The sequence below is a fragment of the Belonocnema kinseyi genome, chromosome 2 (genome assembly GCF_010883055.1).
Source record: "Belonocnema kinseyi isolate 2016_QV_RU_SX_M_011 chromosome 2, B_treatae_v1, whole genome shotgun sequence".
NCBI classification, from domain to species: Eukaryota; Metazoa; Arthropoda; class Insecta; order Hymenoptera; family Cynipidae; genus Belonocnema; species Belonocnema kinseyi.
Window position 1 is genome coordinate 172,248,930 of NC_046658.1, and position 16,819 is coordinate 172,265,748.

Consider the following 16,819-nt stretch of genomic DNA (forward strand, 5'->3'; position numbering starts at 1 on the left):
ATACGAAAAGCTTCTCAAGATTACATGAAAAACTTTTTATCATTTTTCATTTCCGAAAACTTGGAATGGTTTAGCTTTTATTTAAAAAAATCAGTTTAAGGTTTTATAGATTTTAAAATATGGCAAAATATAATATGTGACATTGAAAGGCAGATTTTTTATTATGAATAATTTTTTCTTAACTTTAGGAAAAATTGTACCTATTTTGAAAGGTGTTTAGAACTTTGGAAAAAGTTTCAAGTGTAATTAAAAATTTAAAATATTATATCAATTTCAAAACTAAATTTTCGATTCTGTTAAATAAAATAAATTTTTAATACAATTTTTAGGTACTTTTTCGACAAATTTAAAATCTACAAAAATCATTTCATATTTCCTTAGGGAACGTAGGATTTAATTACTTTTAATGATATTTTTGCTTAAATAAATATTATTATGTTATAGAAGTTCACGGAATAAATATCTGATGGTCTTTTTTATATTTCATTGTAAAACTTGTAAAATTTATTTAGTAATTGAACAAAAAAATTTAATTTATATAATTCAAATTGGTTACACACTGCGTGAATGTGAATTAAAGATGCTGTTTTCAATTTTTTAAATAAAATTTCCACTAATTTTGTAAATCGAAGTTTTTCACGTAAGAAAGTTTAATTCCAAGAATCTATTTATAAAATATAATTGATGAAACTTTTACTCGTATTTTTTTTTTAATCTTCAGATATCACTCCAGTTCTAAAATGTCACTTCAATTTTCATTAAAAATTAAAAATATTAAATGATTACGAAACGATTGAAAATTTAAAAAATTTTTTAATTTATAACAAAAGGTGAATTTTTGAAGATATGAAATACATTGTCGAAGCTTTCTAAGGATTTTAAAAGGTTTTAATTTCAAAAAGAATAAAATTTTTGTCCTTAGATTACAGGCATTTTTCTAGCTAATTCTTTATTTCAAAAAATTTGTTTGATCATAATATTTAGACATTTTTTTTAATGTTTCAAAGGATTTCATACATTTTCGGAAAAGATTGTATAAGATTTTAGGGCAAATTTTTTCAAGGTGGTCAGATAAAAAATTATAGAAGAATTTCAAATAAGTTTTAAGAGAATAGGACAATTTTATGAAGATCCCTTGGAATATTTTCAATGATTTTTTATTTCACAAAAATGTAAGTGGACTAGCTTTTATTATAAAATATTAATTCAAAATTGTACAGATTTTAGAATATTTCAAAACATAATGAATAAGATTTGAAGGCAATTTTTTTCGATTAATTTTTCAAAAGTTTTAGAATTTTTTTTCATTTTACAAGATGTTTAAAGGCTTTCACGAAATTTCAAGAACATTTCGGAGTTAAGTTTTGGGGACTTCTAAGGATTTTAAATGCTATGAAGATACTAAAAACATTTTCTTATGATTCCTGTGAGACACAAAAGTGAATCCTTATTTTGAAACTTCAATTTCAAGAGAATATTTCGGAGTCTTAAATAACATTTTAGAAGATTAAGAAATTTTCCAGATACTTTTTCGACATATCTGAAATCTGCAAAACCATTTTTTGAATTTTTCGAGGAATTGTAGGATTTTATTACTTTCAAAACCATTTGTATTTAAATGAAAATAATTATTTTATATAAGTTGAAGAAATGAATATGTGATACTTTTTAATATTTTATTGTAATTTATATAGTTATGGTCAAAAATACGATAATTAAAATAATTTAAATTGAATTTGAAACATAATTCGTCTGCTTGAACAAGGTAATAGGATAAGAGAAAATGTGGAATTTGCCTCACAATTCAGATTTTTAAATCAAGGTTCTCTAGATTTAATTGGAAACATAATAATGTTGAGATTCTTTTTATTTTTAAAAACTATTTTGTTCAGAATATTTTACATGCTTTAGTTTAAACGAAAACTGAAAAAAAAATTTAAGAATGGGAAGCATGACTATTTCTACAATTTATTTGAGTTTGACTTGATTTTTTCGAAATATCGACTGCTTTTAGAGTATCATGAATCAACATAAAGCTTTACAGGACATTTTATGAGAAATATTGAGCTAAAAGAGTGTTAATTATTTAATTTTAATTGGAACCAAAGTTTATTAATCGATGATTATCTGCACTAAAATTTTCGTGAAATAAAATCAGCAAGACCAAAATTTGGAAAATATTTATTTATAAGATCAAATAAGATGCAATAAAAATGAAAACCTGGGGTTTTTCCTTGAGCGTCAGAAAAAATTGGGGTTAAAATTAACATGTAATAGGTTCCTATAATTGCATTAAAATTTTAGAAAATTGTATTGAAGCCTCTATTTTTTTGAAAATTAATTATTTTCAATTTGAAAGAATATTGTTTAAACAATTAGAAAACTAAAACGCATGTATGAAAAACTGATGCGCAGTTATGAGACGTAGAAAACTGAAGCTCTTAATTTGTCAACAATAAATATCACCAAGGACAGTATGCTTATACTAATAATGAATAATTGTGGCGTGCGGTTCACGTGCTTGAAAATATAGTTCTTCTTCGGTAACCTCATTATTGTGTATTTTTCATAAATTTTATTGAAGCTAGCACACTATCAAATTATCAAATTATTCTCGAATGATCTATACAATGGAAATTTTGCAGGCTGATAAAGGACTGATATGAGATTAGAACACGTGATTATTCTCCTTCCACTGGATATTTGGTAATATATATATAGGCTAGGATTCTTCTAAAAATCAGTAATTACAACGAAATCCGAGAGCGTACATCAAGTGTCGTGAAAAATCGTCAGTTGCTTTGCAACTACAGAGCAGTCAATTTCTTGAATTTGTCGAGAAAATGAAGTTCGCTACTTTTGCCGTGTTTTGCACCACTGCGGTGTTAATTCGTAAGCATAAGAAATTGTTATAACATTATTAACAATAATACTTTTTTCAGACTTTCCAAAAATATCGACCACGTTTTGGAATTCATACTACTGCAACAAATTCGAAAAATGTCCTAGCCTACATTCTACTTCTTTAAATATATCCTTAATTTCATTATTTGCTACTTTCTAGCAGACTTATTATTACTTAAGTTTACAATTGGCATATTCTTTTATAGCGATAATCATGCAGCCAAATTCGTCTTTTGAACTTTTAAAACAAGTTACCATGTAATTTAAAGTCTGTGTCTAGTTTTCCCGAATTTTCAGGACGACTAGCAATACCAATGAAAAAAATTTGACTACAAATCTTGAATTTCGGGATGACTAGGAACATTGTTATTTAAATATATTTGTAATTCTCAATTCCTTCAACAAAATTTTTTAGCCTTCCCAATTATTTAAATTATTTTTTTATTTATTAAATTATTTAATTTATATTGTCTTCTTACAGAATTAGGCTCAACTTTGCCGACGCCAAGAAACCTTACCGTCGTCAAGAAGCCATCAAATGCTGTTCCACCAGTAGATGGACAAAAAACAACAAGTGAACCACCGTCACCTCAACCAGGAGATGCGCAACCACCTAAAGAAGGAGATGTCTCACCACCATCTAAAGAAGGATCTGAATCAACACCTCCTTCTAAGGCTGATGATGTATCAACTCCATCTAAACAAGGAGATGTACCAGCAGCTTCTAAAGAAGGAAATGTAGCACCACCATCGAAAGAAGGAGATGCAGCAGCAACTCCTTCTAAGGCTGATGATGTATCCACACCATCTAAAGAAGGAAATGCAGTACCACCATCCAAAGAAGGAGATGCAGCAGCACCTTCTTCTAAGACTGATGATGTATCATCACCATCTAAAGAAGGAAATTCAGCTCCACCATCTAAGGAAGGCAATGTAGCACCATCATCTAAAGAAGGAGATGCAGCAGCACCTCCTTCTAAGACTGACGATGTATCATCACCATCTAAAGAAGGAGATGCAGCAGCACCATCTAAAGAAGGAAATGCAGCACCGCCATCAAGAGAAGGAGATGCAGCAGCACCTCCTTCTAAGACTGATGATGTATCATCACCATCTAAAGAAGGAAATTTAACTCCACCATCTAAGGAAGGAAATGTAGCAACACCATCTAAAGAAGGAGATGCAGCAGGACCTCCTTCTAAGACTGATGATGTATCATCACCATCTAAAGAAGGAAATTTAACTCCACCATCTAAGGAAGCAAATGTAGCACCACCATCTAAGGAAGAAAATGCAGCACCACCATCTAAAGAAGGAGATGCAGCAGCACCATCTAAAGAAGGAAGTGCAGCACCACCATCGAAAGAAGGAGATGCAGCAGGAAATCCTTCTAAGACTGATGATGAATCATCACCATCTAAAGAAGGAAATTCAGCTCCACCATCTAAAGGAGATGCAGCCGCACCATCTAAAGAAGGAAATACAGCACCACCATCGAAAGAAGATGCAGCAGTACCTGCTTCTAACGCTGACGATGTATCGTCACCATCTAAAGGAGGAAGTGCAACACCACCATCTAAAGGAGACGCAGCAGCACCTCCTTCTAAAACTGATGATGTATCGTCACCATCTGAAAAAGGAAACGTAGCACCACCATCTAAAGGAGATGCTGCATCACCTCCTTCTCAAACTGATAATGTATCATCGCCATTTAAGGAAGGAAATGTAGCACCACCATCTGAAGAAGGAGATGCTGCATCACCTCCTTCTAAAACTGATAATGTATCATCACCATCTAAGGAAGGAAATGTAGCACCACCATCTAAAGAAGGAGATGCACCAGCACCTTCTTCTAAGGCTGATGATGTATCGTCCCCATCTAAAGATGGAAGTGCAGCACCACCATCTAATAAAGAAAATGTAGCACCACGATCTAAAGAAGGAGATTCAGCAGCACCTCCTTCTAAGACTGATAATGTATCATCACCATCTAAGGATGGAAATGCAGCACCGCCATCTAAAAAAGTAGACACGAAAACACCTCCCTCTAAGGCTGATGATGTAGCACCACCATGTAAAAATGAAGCAGGGAAAGAAGAAAGTGTAAATGTAGAGTACATTTCCTGGTTTGGTTTCCCTTCAAGGAGATTCGCCATGGAGGTGTGAATATTACCATTACACGACGCATCCTTTCACTCGGACTTGGGGTACAAAAAGTGACCTCAAGTAATTTTTTCTAGAGTTTTGTGGCGAAAACTATTGATGTTAGTTTCGTACCAGAAATCCGAGCGAAATGGGACACCATTCTGGAAATAGCTGCAGCAAAATTTATTATAGAGTTTTTATTGTAAGATGTAACACAGAATTAATCATTCAACTGTGAATTTGAACTATTTATGTTATTTGTATAGCTTGTAAATCATATGAAATGGTTTAAATTAAATAAATTATGAATAAAACTCTAAAGAAAAAAATTGACTTTTCACTTATAAATAGATTAAGCCGAAAATCCCTCTTGACAAGTAGCCCTTGAAGCTTCAGATGGAATTTTTTCTTGAAAAAAATATCTTTCTCTTTTACCCCTTTTAGACTAGATGGAAAACAATATCTTCACATTTAAATTTTTAATTTTTTCTTGAGCACTGAAGCGAAGGATCTTTTTTCCCGAAAAATTTTAATTTTCCATTTGAAAAACATTATTTTCCATCTTGTTTGATTAGGAAGGTAAGCAGTTTCTGTTATTGAAGATTCTTAACTTCATCGATATTGTGGATTTTTTGCCGCCGCTAAAATACCATTCGCTGATGACATAATAAATTTATTTTAAAAAAATTTTAACTTGCTTATCAAACAAAAAAATATGTTCAATTTTTTACGTACAGTTTTTGGTGAGTATTAATTATATAGAATTTAAAATTACAATAAAAGATATTTGCTAATGTTCATGCTCATGGAGAAAAAAAATTTACAAATATGTTAACATGTATTTGAGATTTCATTGGCTTGACTCAAAGATATATGCCATTTTACTGCTAAAATACCGAAAACAATACAATTACTGAAATTTGGGTTTTCTTTAAATACTTCAGGAATGTTCACACGCAATATTTTTTAAATGTTGTCTTTTTATTAATTATCAAAAACTGTACCTAGAAGAATACCAATAATTTATGGGCTCAATGGACAATATTAGAAAAAAAAATTTTAGTGATGTTTGAGGCGAATAAATATATTAAACTTTTAGTCAAGCTTTTATAAGACAATATTTAAACTATTAATTTTTCGATGCTAGAATTAAATTTTTTTATTTTGAGTTATTTGTGATTTCTTTTTAGTTGAAGTTCTTTCGGCTTTAATGAACTTATTCTCATCACATTCCTGGCGAGAAAAGAAGATTGAAAGCAAGCTTTCAGATTTAACTAAAAAACGATTTTGTTATCAAACATTTCATCGTAACTTCTTTTTGAAGCAATCATAAAGTTTTTATGCTAATCTTTAAGGGTTTTCAAAAAGAAACGTTTTTCTCTTCTGGACTTTTTTTTTATATTGTCCGTTGTTTGGTTTGAATTTTTCATTTTCGTTTGTTGCTTTAGAATTTGAAAATTCAATAATTTTCATATTTTTATCTTAGAAAGTCGTAAAGATAAATTGTTTAAATTTCGAAGTTATACAAAAACTCGTACATAGAAATTTTTAGTATTAAAGGGAAATGGTCTCAAAAATTTTGAAAATGTCTCACTTTTTTTTTCATTCTTATCAAAAATTAATGGCTAACAAACATGTTCTTTCTCTTGATCTTTAAAAAGTGTGTATATTTTCATTGCATTATTTATCTTCAAACAATAAGTTTGATATACAAAAATTACTAGAAACGGTTAGTTTTTTCTTGTTCCATTGAAAATTATTATTTTACATGATCAGCACATCTTAGAATTACAGAAACACTTGGAATTTAGAAGGTATTTAACCAGATTTTGCTCAAATCATCCTGTAAATTTATCATGGGTACCAGCTTTTTTTCCCTAATATAATAATTTATTTCTCACTATTTTCACTACTCGTGAATACCGACTGAAAACCGGTTTTTGTTTTAAAATATAACTATTTTTTAACTTTTCGTTTTTTTAAATTATCCTTTGACAGAAAATTTAACTAATTCGTTTTTGGTTAAAAACTTATCTTCTTTAGTCGAAAATTCAACTATATGATAATCATTAGGGTGACTGATGCAGCTTTTTGCTTCAAAATTCGATTATTAAGTTTAAAATTTAATTATTAGCTTAAAAATTCCTTGAAAAATTCAAAACTTGGATAAAAACTTTTTTTAATATTGATGTTTTATGGTGGAAGAATAATATTTTTGGTTAAAAATTAATTAATTTAGTTAAACAATCATTTATTTTGTTGAAAATTTTCCTTTTTTGTGGAGAATTCGTAGTTTGGGTTGAAAATCCAATTTTTTGTTTAAAAGGCCAATTTTTTAGGTCGAACAATCAATGTTTTAGTGAAAAATGCATTTCTACTGTTGTAAATATAAATATTACATTAAAAACTCTTTTTTCTAGTGGAATATCAATCTTCTTAATGAATAATTTACCCTTTGGTATATAATTCTTTTTTTTTTAATTTAGCTATTACGTTAAGGTCTTTTTTTAGCAATCAAAATTTGGATAACAATTTATGTGCTTCGGTACAAAATTAATCTTTTTGGTAGGGAATTAATCTTTTGCGTTAAAAATTGATTTCTCCAGTTGAAATTTACTTAGTTTTATTGCAAGCAACTTCTTCAAACTTAAAATTTAAGTATTCCATTCTTGATCGAAAATGTATCTTTTTTAATAGACATTTAATTTTCTTAGTTACAAATTCAACTGTTTGGTAATTTATGTTGGGTTGAAAATTATTGAATTTTGTTTAAAATAAAGCTCATGTTGAAGCGTTGACTTTCTTTGGTAGATCATTCAAATTTTAAGTTCAAATTTCAACTGTTGGTTTCAAATTTCTTCTTTTTTGTTGAAAATTAATGATTTTAGTTAAAAATTAATATCTTTGCCTAAAAATATAACTGTTTCTTTTAAAATTCTAGAAAATATATAGTTTTGAGCTGTAAATTAAACTTTTTGTTAAAAAAGTTAAAATTATTGTTTTGTTAATAATTCTACTAGATGGTTGAGAATTCAGATATTTTGTTAAAAATGCCACTATTTTTTTTAAAACTCTTGTTTTGTATTCAAAAATTCAATAATTGGTTAAAAGTTACAGCACTTTTTTGTAAATGTTTCTTTTTGGTTGAAGATTCATTTCTATGTTTCAGAATGTAACTACTTTGTTAGAAAATCGTATTTTCTTCATTCTTTCAACTGTTTTTGATTTGTTTGAAAATTCATGTATTTTTTTAAGATTCAACAATTTTTCTGGAAATTTATCTTTTCGGTTTGAAAATTCATTAATTCAATTGATTATTAATTTAAACTAATTATTTGAAAAATGCTCTAATTGGTACAGAATAAAATTTTTTCTTAAAAATTCATATCTTTGGGTGGGGATATTATCTGTTTTGTAAAAAATTTATATTTTGGGTTGGTAAATTAATCTTCTCGTCATTAAATATTTATCTCTTTGGCTCTTGGTTCAACTATTCTGTTGAAAATTAATTTTCTTACACTAAAAATTTAATTATCCCATTTCGTATAGAAAATATTGACCTCTTTTTTTTAATTCATCTTTTTGGCTGTGAAGTATACTATTCGATTAAAAATTATTTCAAATTAATTTTTTCACTGAAAATTGACTGCTCTATTTTTTATGGAAAATTTTATTTCTCGTAGAAAATTCAACTATTCAATTAAAAATTAAACTATGAATCTGAAAAGTTATCTACTAGATATAAAATTAATTTTTCGGTTGAAAATTCAGTGCCGAGTGGAAATTTCAACTGTTTTGTGGAAAAATCATGTACATTATTAAAAATTCATATTTTTGGACGACAAAGTAATCGTTTTTTTAAATTGTTCGTTTTGACACTGATGTGATGGAATAAATGTTTAATTGAAAATTAATTTATTTATTATAAGACTTAACTAATTGTTGTGAATCACAATTTTTGTTGAAAATTAATTAATTAATTTTAAGAGTTAACTGCTCAGAATGAATAAAAATTTTTTGGTTGAAAATTCATAGTGCCGGTTGAACAAATTCAACAATTTTGTGGAAAATTCTTCTATTTTGTTGAAAATTTATGTATGTATGTTCAAAATGATTTAATTAATTTAAAGACCTAACTGCTTGGTATAAATTTAGATTTAAAAAAATTCATAGTGTCGTTTGGGTAATTTAAACTGTTTTTTGGACAGCTCAAATTTTTTGTTAAAAATTTATGTTTTTAGTCGCAAAATTAATATTTTATTTTTAAACTTATATTTTTAACTGCGACTTGAACTATTCTGCTAAAAATTAATTTTGTTTGTAACTGAAAATGGAACTATTTCATTTGTGATGGAAAACTTTATTTCTTGTAGAAAATATAAATATTGTAGCAGACAATGCAACTATTTGCTTGGAAATTAAACAATCTATTTGAAAAATTAACTACTCGATAGAAAAGTTACTTTTTAGTTAAAAATTCTTCTTTTTGAGCAGAAAATTAGTCTTATTTTTTTTAAACTTTATTGTGGTTGAGGATTTAACTACTTTATTATAATTAAATTCCACCTGTTATTATTAAAAAATTAGGTTTTTATGGTGGACCTGACTTTAAACATAAGTTGTGTCATTTCTCTCATAATCAGAGCAAAAAACCTTTAAAAAATTTGTAAATTGTACTACCTTTGAAGTGTATAGTTAATACCACACGAAAGTAAAATCCATATAATTCATTTGTAAACATTAAATTCTCTTAAAACATTTTGAAATTGTTAGAAAGCTTCTACATTTTTTGTAAACTTTTTAAATATGTAATTATTTTTATATCCCTCTAAAAAGTTCTAAATACCGAATTTTTTCAAATTTCCAACACTAAAAAAAAATTATTCAAAATCTGTCAGAGGGACGACTGAAAAATCGCGAAAAATAAAATTCACGAATAATAAACTTTCCAAAATTAAAGAATTTCTGAAATATAAAACTCACGAATGAAGATATTTCCGAATATTAACAATTTGATCGTCCCGATAGGGGCGATCAAAAAATAATTAAACATAACAGTCTAGAATTTGAAGATTTTTAAATACTGAAATTTCCGAAATTATCAATTTGCGAATACAAAAGTTCCGACTTGATAAATTCTCAAATAATAACATTTTTTTAAACTTATAATATTACCTACTTGAACATTCCTGAATAATGAGATTTTCTAGGGACGACTGAAAAATATCATGAATTAAGATTAAATAAAGAAGGAATTGCAACTGAATCTTTCAATTTTTAACAACATACATGAATATTCAACTAAAGATATGATTTGGCAACCAAAAATGGCTTAATAAAATTTTAATGAAAAAATTGAATTTGAACCTATATAATTTAATATTCAACAAGAGGATTGAATTTCCAACAGCAAAGGATAAAATTTCAAACGAAAATTGGAATAGGTAAATTGTCATTTTTAAAAATTAATTTTAAGAAAACAAAAGATAATCAAAATGGAAAGATATCGCAAAAGCCAAGAAGACGTAAAAACTTTTATTTTTCTATTTTTTCGTTGCTTCTAAGAAAAGTTGAAAATTCGATTGTAAGAAAATGTAATTCTTCTAGCCACAAAATTTATTTAGCCAGCATCAAATATACATCTTTTGACTTTTTCTGGTTCAAAGAGGGAATCGAGTATTTTTAAAAAATACACAAATTCCAAATACTTAAAACTTTCTACATTTTTTTTTCGTAATTTAAACAAATACGTATTGTCTAATTTCCTCCAAAGAACAACATATTTTTCCACTACTTGATTCTTGGATTTGAAGGACGTTTGGGACAACATTTTCGCATTACATCAATTGAATTAAGTTATTTAGTGTAATTAATTTAATTCCTTACAAACAATTCCCCGAACCTTCTTTAAAAACCTTTTGTTGGTACTTAGACATTTCCCTAATTATAAAAAACTTTCTAGAATATTTTTCGGTATTCCCCTAACCTTCCACTGGAATATCTCAGGAATTTGTAGGAAAACTTTTGTGCTCTCCTTGTTGCTAACTCTTTTTTTTTAAATAAGAAATAAGAATTAAATTTTTTTTCGGTAATCCTCGACATTTAGACTTAGCCTATAAAAAATTTTGTTTTTAAAGCTGTAAGGAAAATGTTTAGAACATTCTAAGCAGTTGAAGACTGTCAGTGAATTTTATGAAAAAAATTAAATGCGCAATTTCGAAGCGGAAATTAGGTCTCAAGGTTGTAATTTCTGAAGGTTGTCGAGCATCCGGCTTCTTTAAGCTTTTGATGAATAATTATCACAGGGGTCTAAGTCAGCTTATATGGCTACAATAAACATTATTATTCGTGCATTTGCTGATCACGCAATATTTAATTGTATATACGTATCATGTTTGAAAACGGAGACTAAACTGCCTTAACCTTGATTTTGATTATTATTTATAATTTTATTGTCACTATATGATGTCTATAATTTTTATTAAATTATCGAGACGCTTGCAATTTTAGATGCACACAAACGAATATTCTGGGCTCATCGAAAATATTTTACTGAGTGCACCAAATTTTAATTAGGTAAAACCTACAAAAGTGCACTTATTTTTTATATTTTTTAATTTGAATTTCATCAAAACAACGATATATCAACACAATTAATGAGTTCAAATTTTCTTCAAGTTAAAGAAAATCATGGGCGTTTTTCCCCTTTTAAAGACAAACAATTTTCTTACAAAGAAACTTTTGCAGATTTTTATATAAAATTTTGTATAACAATATTTATAAAACCAAAATTTCATGGCTATTTGAAAAAAATGTATTCTCTTAAAAAAGAGTTTTCGAAAATGTTGCAATCATTTTTGTTGGCTACCTATTTGTTGCATACAGCAAGATTCTGAATTTAAGTGGCTGTTATCAGTTTGTTGGTTTGAATTTTCTTGAATTTTGTAAATTGAAATTTTCTGAATCAGGAAATATAAAATTTATTTATAAAATATAAAATTTAAATTTCCGATCAGTTTTTTAATAAATAAGGCAACAACTTGTTCCTAAATTTTCGACCAAATGTCTTAAAAATGCCAAAAGATTTCAATTTATAAACCCTCAACCACGTTTAATGACGTCATCTGTATTTATTATTAATTTAGATTACAAAATATCAATTCAGTAAATCAAAATTTCTAAATAATTAATTTTATCTTATGATACAATTCATTTCGGGATTTTTTTAACATTATTGTGGAAAACGAAAACTTCAGTTGTATTTTTTTTTAATATTCGGAAATCATTCTGTGTTTAGCATGAACCTACCAAAATATTTAATTTTTATACTTTTTCAAAATTATAAAGAGAAACAAGTATAAAATTATTGGAAGAGATCGAAAAAGACTTTAAGAGATTAAGGAGGAATTAAAAATACAAACAGATTTAAAAAAAAAACAATTTAAAAAAAATATTTTTTTAGTTAAGTAACAAAATGTGGATTTTTGATGATTCGGAGTAAAATTTTGATCTTTTTGAGGATTTCAAAAGGTTTTGAATAAAACACAATTTTTGACTCTATATTACAGGAAACTTTTTTATTAATTATTTATTTGGTAAAATTTAATTTATAAAAATATTTAGAACGTTTCTAATCGCATAATACATTTTTAAAAAAGATTGTAGAATATTTTAAAGTCATTTTTTCAATTTTGTAAAATACAAAATTATAGAAAAAATTTGAATAAGCTTCAAGAGAATACGAAAATTTTCTTAAGGTCACTTAGTACATTGTAAATAATTTTTTTATTTTCGAGAATTTTAAGTGATTTAGGTTTTATTTTAAAATTTTCAAGATTTCAAAATATATTAAAATATAATCAATGAGATTTTACGGCAATTTTGTTTGAAGGATGTTTAAAAAATTGTAGGAACAATTTTTACAATGTTCAAGATGTGTAAAAGTTTGGATTAAATTTCCAGTACATTTCGAAATAAAATTTTCAAGCTTTTTAAGTATTTTAATAGCTTGCAATATAGCAATAACAAACATTTCTTAAGGTTTCTGTCAAAAATAAAAGTGATTTTTTAATTAAAAAATTCAATTTCCAAGGAATATCTCGAAATATTGAATAACATTTCTTAAGATTTCAAAAATGGTTAGAATTTTCAATAAAATTTGGTGAAATTGCGTAAATTGAAAAAGTTTGTTAGCAATTCTCTAGATACATTTTTGAATGATATAAAATTAACAAAATTCTTTTGGAATTAAAAAAAGAGTAGAATTCTATAATTTTTAAAGCTGTTTTTGGTTAATTGAAAATAATTATTTCATAAAAGTTAGAGAAATAAATATCTGATAGTTTTTTATATTTCATTTTAAATTTATTTAACAAGATCTGATTAAGCAGAAATAGTAATAATTGTTTACCGTTATTTAAAATTAACATTGATAAATCGATGTTCATCTCTACTAAAATTTGTGACAAAATAAAATCAACAAAACATAATTTTTGAAAACATGTATTTATAAGAAGGGAAAAATTACAGGATCTAAAAGTCGTTAATTTGTTGCAATTGCCCTTATAGGCATAATTTATCTGTCTAATTCTTCACGAAAAAGAGTAAAACCGATGGGAAATATTTTTAGCCCATCTGCAATCTTTGCGAAATATTTGAAAACTTTGAAAAATCATTGAAATCTTTCTAAAATATTTAGAATTTGTTTTAAATTCGCAAATCATTAAAGTAATTGTAAGCGCTTACATTTTTTTGAAACGTTTCAATCATTAGGGCATTATTGATACCTTTCTGCAATCTATGAAATGTAGCGTATATTTTCGAATTTTAAAAAAATGTTTGAAATATTTGCAAAACATTCGATAAAATTAAAAAAATTTTGAAATCTTTGTGAAATATTTCAAATCTTTCAAAATCTTTGAAAAATATTCGAAATCTTTAATAAATTATTTCTATCTTTGTCAAATCTTTCTAAAATCTATTTAATTAATCTGAAATCTTTTCAGAATCTGTAAGACTTTTGCGAAACCTGTCAAATCTTTGTGTAATCTTTGAAATCTTCAGGAATGTATTGAAATCCTTATGGAAACTTTGTGAAATATTTGGAATATTTTGAAAATATTGAAATTTCTGTAAAATCTTTAAAATCTTTCGAAATTTTTGTTACAATTATTAATAAATCTTTGTTACATTTTTGCAATCTTTTTCAAATCTTCGTAAAATGTTTTTAATTTATCTGAGATCTTTTCGAAATCTGTGAAATCTTTGTGCAAGTTTTGCAACATTTTTGTGGAATCTGTGAAATCATTGTAAATTCTTTAATAATAGTAGCAAGATATTTGACATCTTTGTTAAATGTTTAGAAAATTTTTGCAATCATATCAAAATATTTTAAATATATCCGAAAACTTTACGAAATCTGTGGAATGCTTAGGTTATTATTGAAATCGTGCCATCTTTGAAACCTTCATGAGACCTTTAGCATTATGAATATTATATCAGTATTTATGAACGATTTTTAAATTATTATTTATCTTTAATTTGTATATAGTATAATAATATTACGGCACACTTTTAGTTATTTAAATGTACATTTAAGTAGCTAAAGCTAGTAAAAAATTTGTACTTTGTTCTTCGATTAATATTTTTTTGAATTCACTTTGACGAGAGGAAATTACGAACATTTGATCAATTCTTTAATAAAACTTTGTTTAACTTTTTACAAAGAATCAATAGTGTGATATTTTCAAAAAGGCTTTTATATAAGGGTTGCAGAATTCATAATTTTGTTTTCTCTATTTTCTTTTACTTTTTATTACATAACTCTTCATTAATTTCAATTCTTTAAAAATGTATTTGTATCCTTTCTAATTCATCAAATTTACATTAGCTTGTTTTAGAATTGCTCCAATATATGGATAAAGACAATCCATACCACATTGCCACATCGCCCCCTTCTAAAGGCTAATAATGTATCACCGCCACCAAAGCAAGGAGATGTACGATCACCACCTGAATAAAGAAATTCGGCACCACCATCTTCTAATGCTGTTGATTTATCAATCTCACCTAAACAAGGAGATGCACTACCACCATCTTAAGAAGGAGATAGAACAAATCCACCTAAAGAAGAAGGTGTAACACCACCTGCGCACCTCTGTTTTAAGCGCACCTCCTTGTTTAGATGGTAGTGATACCTAATTACCATTAGAAGAAGAAGATGTAACACCACCATATTCTAATGGTAATAAGGTATTACTACCACCTAAACAAGGTGGTGCGCTAGTGCCATATAAAGAAGAAGATGTACTTGCACCACCCATACAAGGAGATGCATCAGCATCATCTTAACAAGGAAATCTACTATCACCATCTAAAGAGGAGGCTGTACCAACACCATGTAAAGAAGGAGTCGTAGCACCACCGTCCGAAGAAGGAAATGCACCATTACCATCCACTAGGCAAGAAGATGCACCAGTACCTTCTAAGGAAGGAGATGTAAAACCGACCCCTTCCAAGGGTAATGATGTATCACTAACATTTATACAAGAAAATGCAACAGTACGATCTAAAGAAGAAGATGTAAAACCATCCCCTTTAATAATAATGTATCCACACAGCCTCAACAAGTAGGTGCTGAACAAGGGGATTCACTACAACCATCTAAAGACGGAGCAGCACCAACACCTTAAAACGACGACGATTCTGCACTACCGTCTAATGAAGAAAATGCACACCACCGCATAAAAAAGCAGATGAACCAGTGTTATCTAAACAAGTAGATGTACCAGCAACACGTAAACAAGGAGATGGACCAGTACCATCTAAAGGACATTTACTACGACCAACTAAAAATAGAGATGCATCAAAACCATCTAAGAAGGAGATGCAGCTCTACCGTGTAAAGAAGTAAATGCGCCGCTACCACCACCTAAACAAGGAGATGCACTGGTACCATCTTACCAAGGAGATGTACAAACTAGACCTAAACAAGAAAATGTACCAGCACCATCTAAACAAGAAGATGTACTACCCCCATCTTAAGAGGGAGATGCACCACCACCAACTAAAGAAGGAGATTTACCAGCACCATCTAAAGAGGGAAATGTAAAACCAACCCCTTCTAATGGTAATGAATCATCACCACCATCTGAAGAAGGAGATGTACCGTCATAACCTAAACAAGAAGATACACCAGTTCAATGTAAACAAGAACGTGCACCACCATCATCCAAAGAAGAAGATGTACCATTATCATCTAAAGAAGGAGTCTGTCCTAACTGCCTTGTACTTATAAGTAGAGTAGCCAGTTTACCTCTTTTTACAAGTAGCCCTTTATAATTTAGATCGATTAAGCAATATCCTTTGTTCTCTCTATATCTCAATAAGCGATAAATCTTCAATGTTTTTTAGCCAATTTTTTTTTATTAAATGATAATATAAAATTAGAAACTAAAAAAAAAATTTGTGCTCAAGTTCAAATTTTCTTCAGATCTTAAAAAAAAGAACAGTTGTTCAGAAAAGTATTGACATCTCGCAATTGAACACTGTTATCATAATGCTATCACGAAATATTTCATTTTTTGCAAAAACTTAAAAGTTCCCAAGAAACTTGCTTTCTTGCAAATTCTAAAAATGTTTCAACCTAAAAAAATTTCCAAAATTATTCTGAATTATTATTTACTATCAAAAACTGCTCCTCGAAAAAAGCATCCTAATTTATTAGATCAAAGAAATTTTTTTTTATTAAAAAATAAATTTGAGTGATATT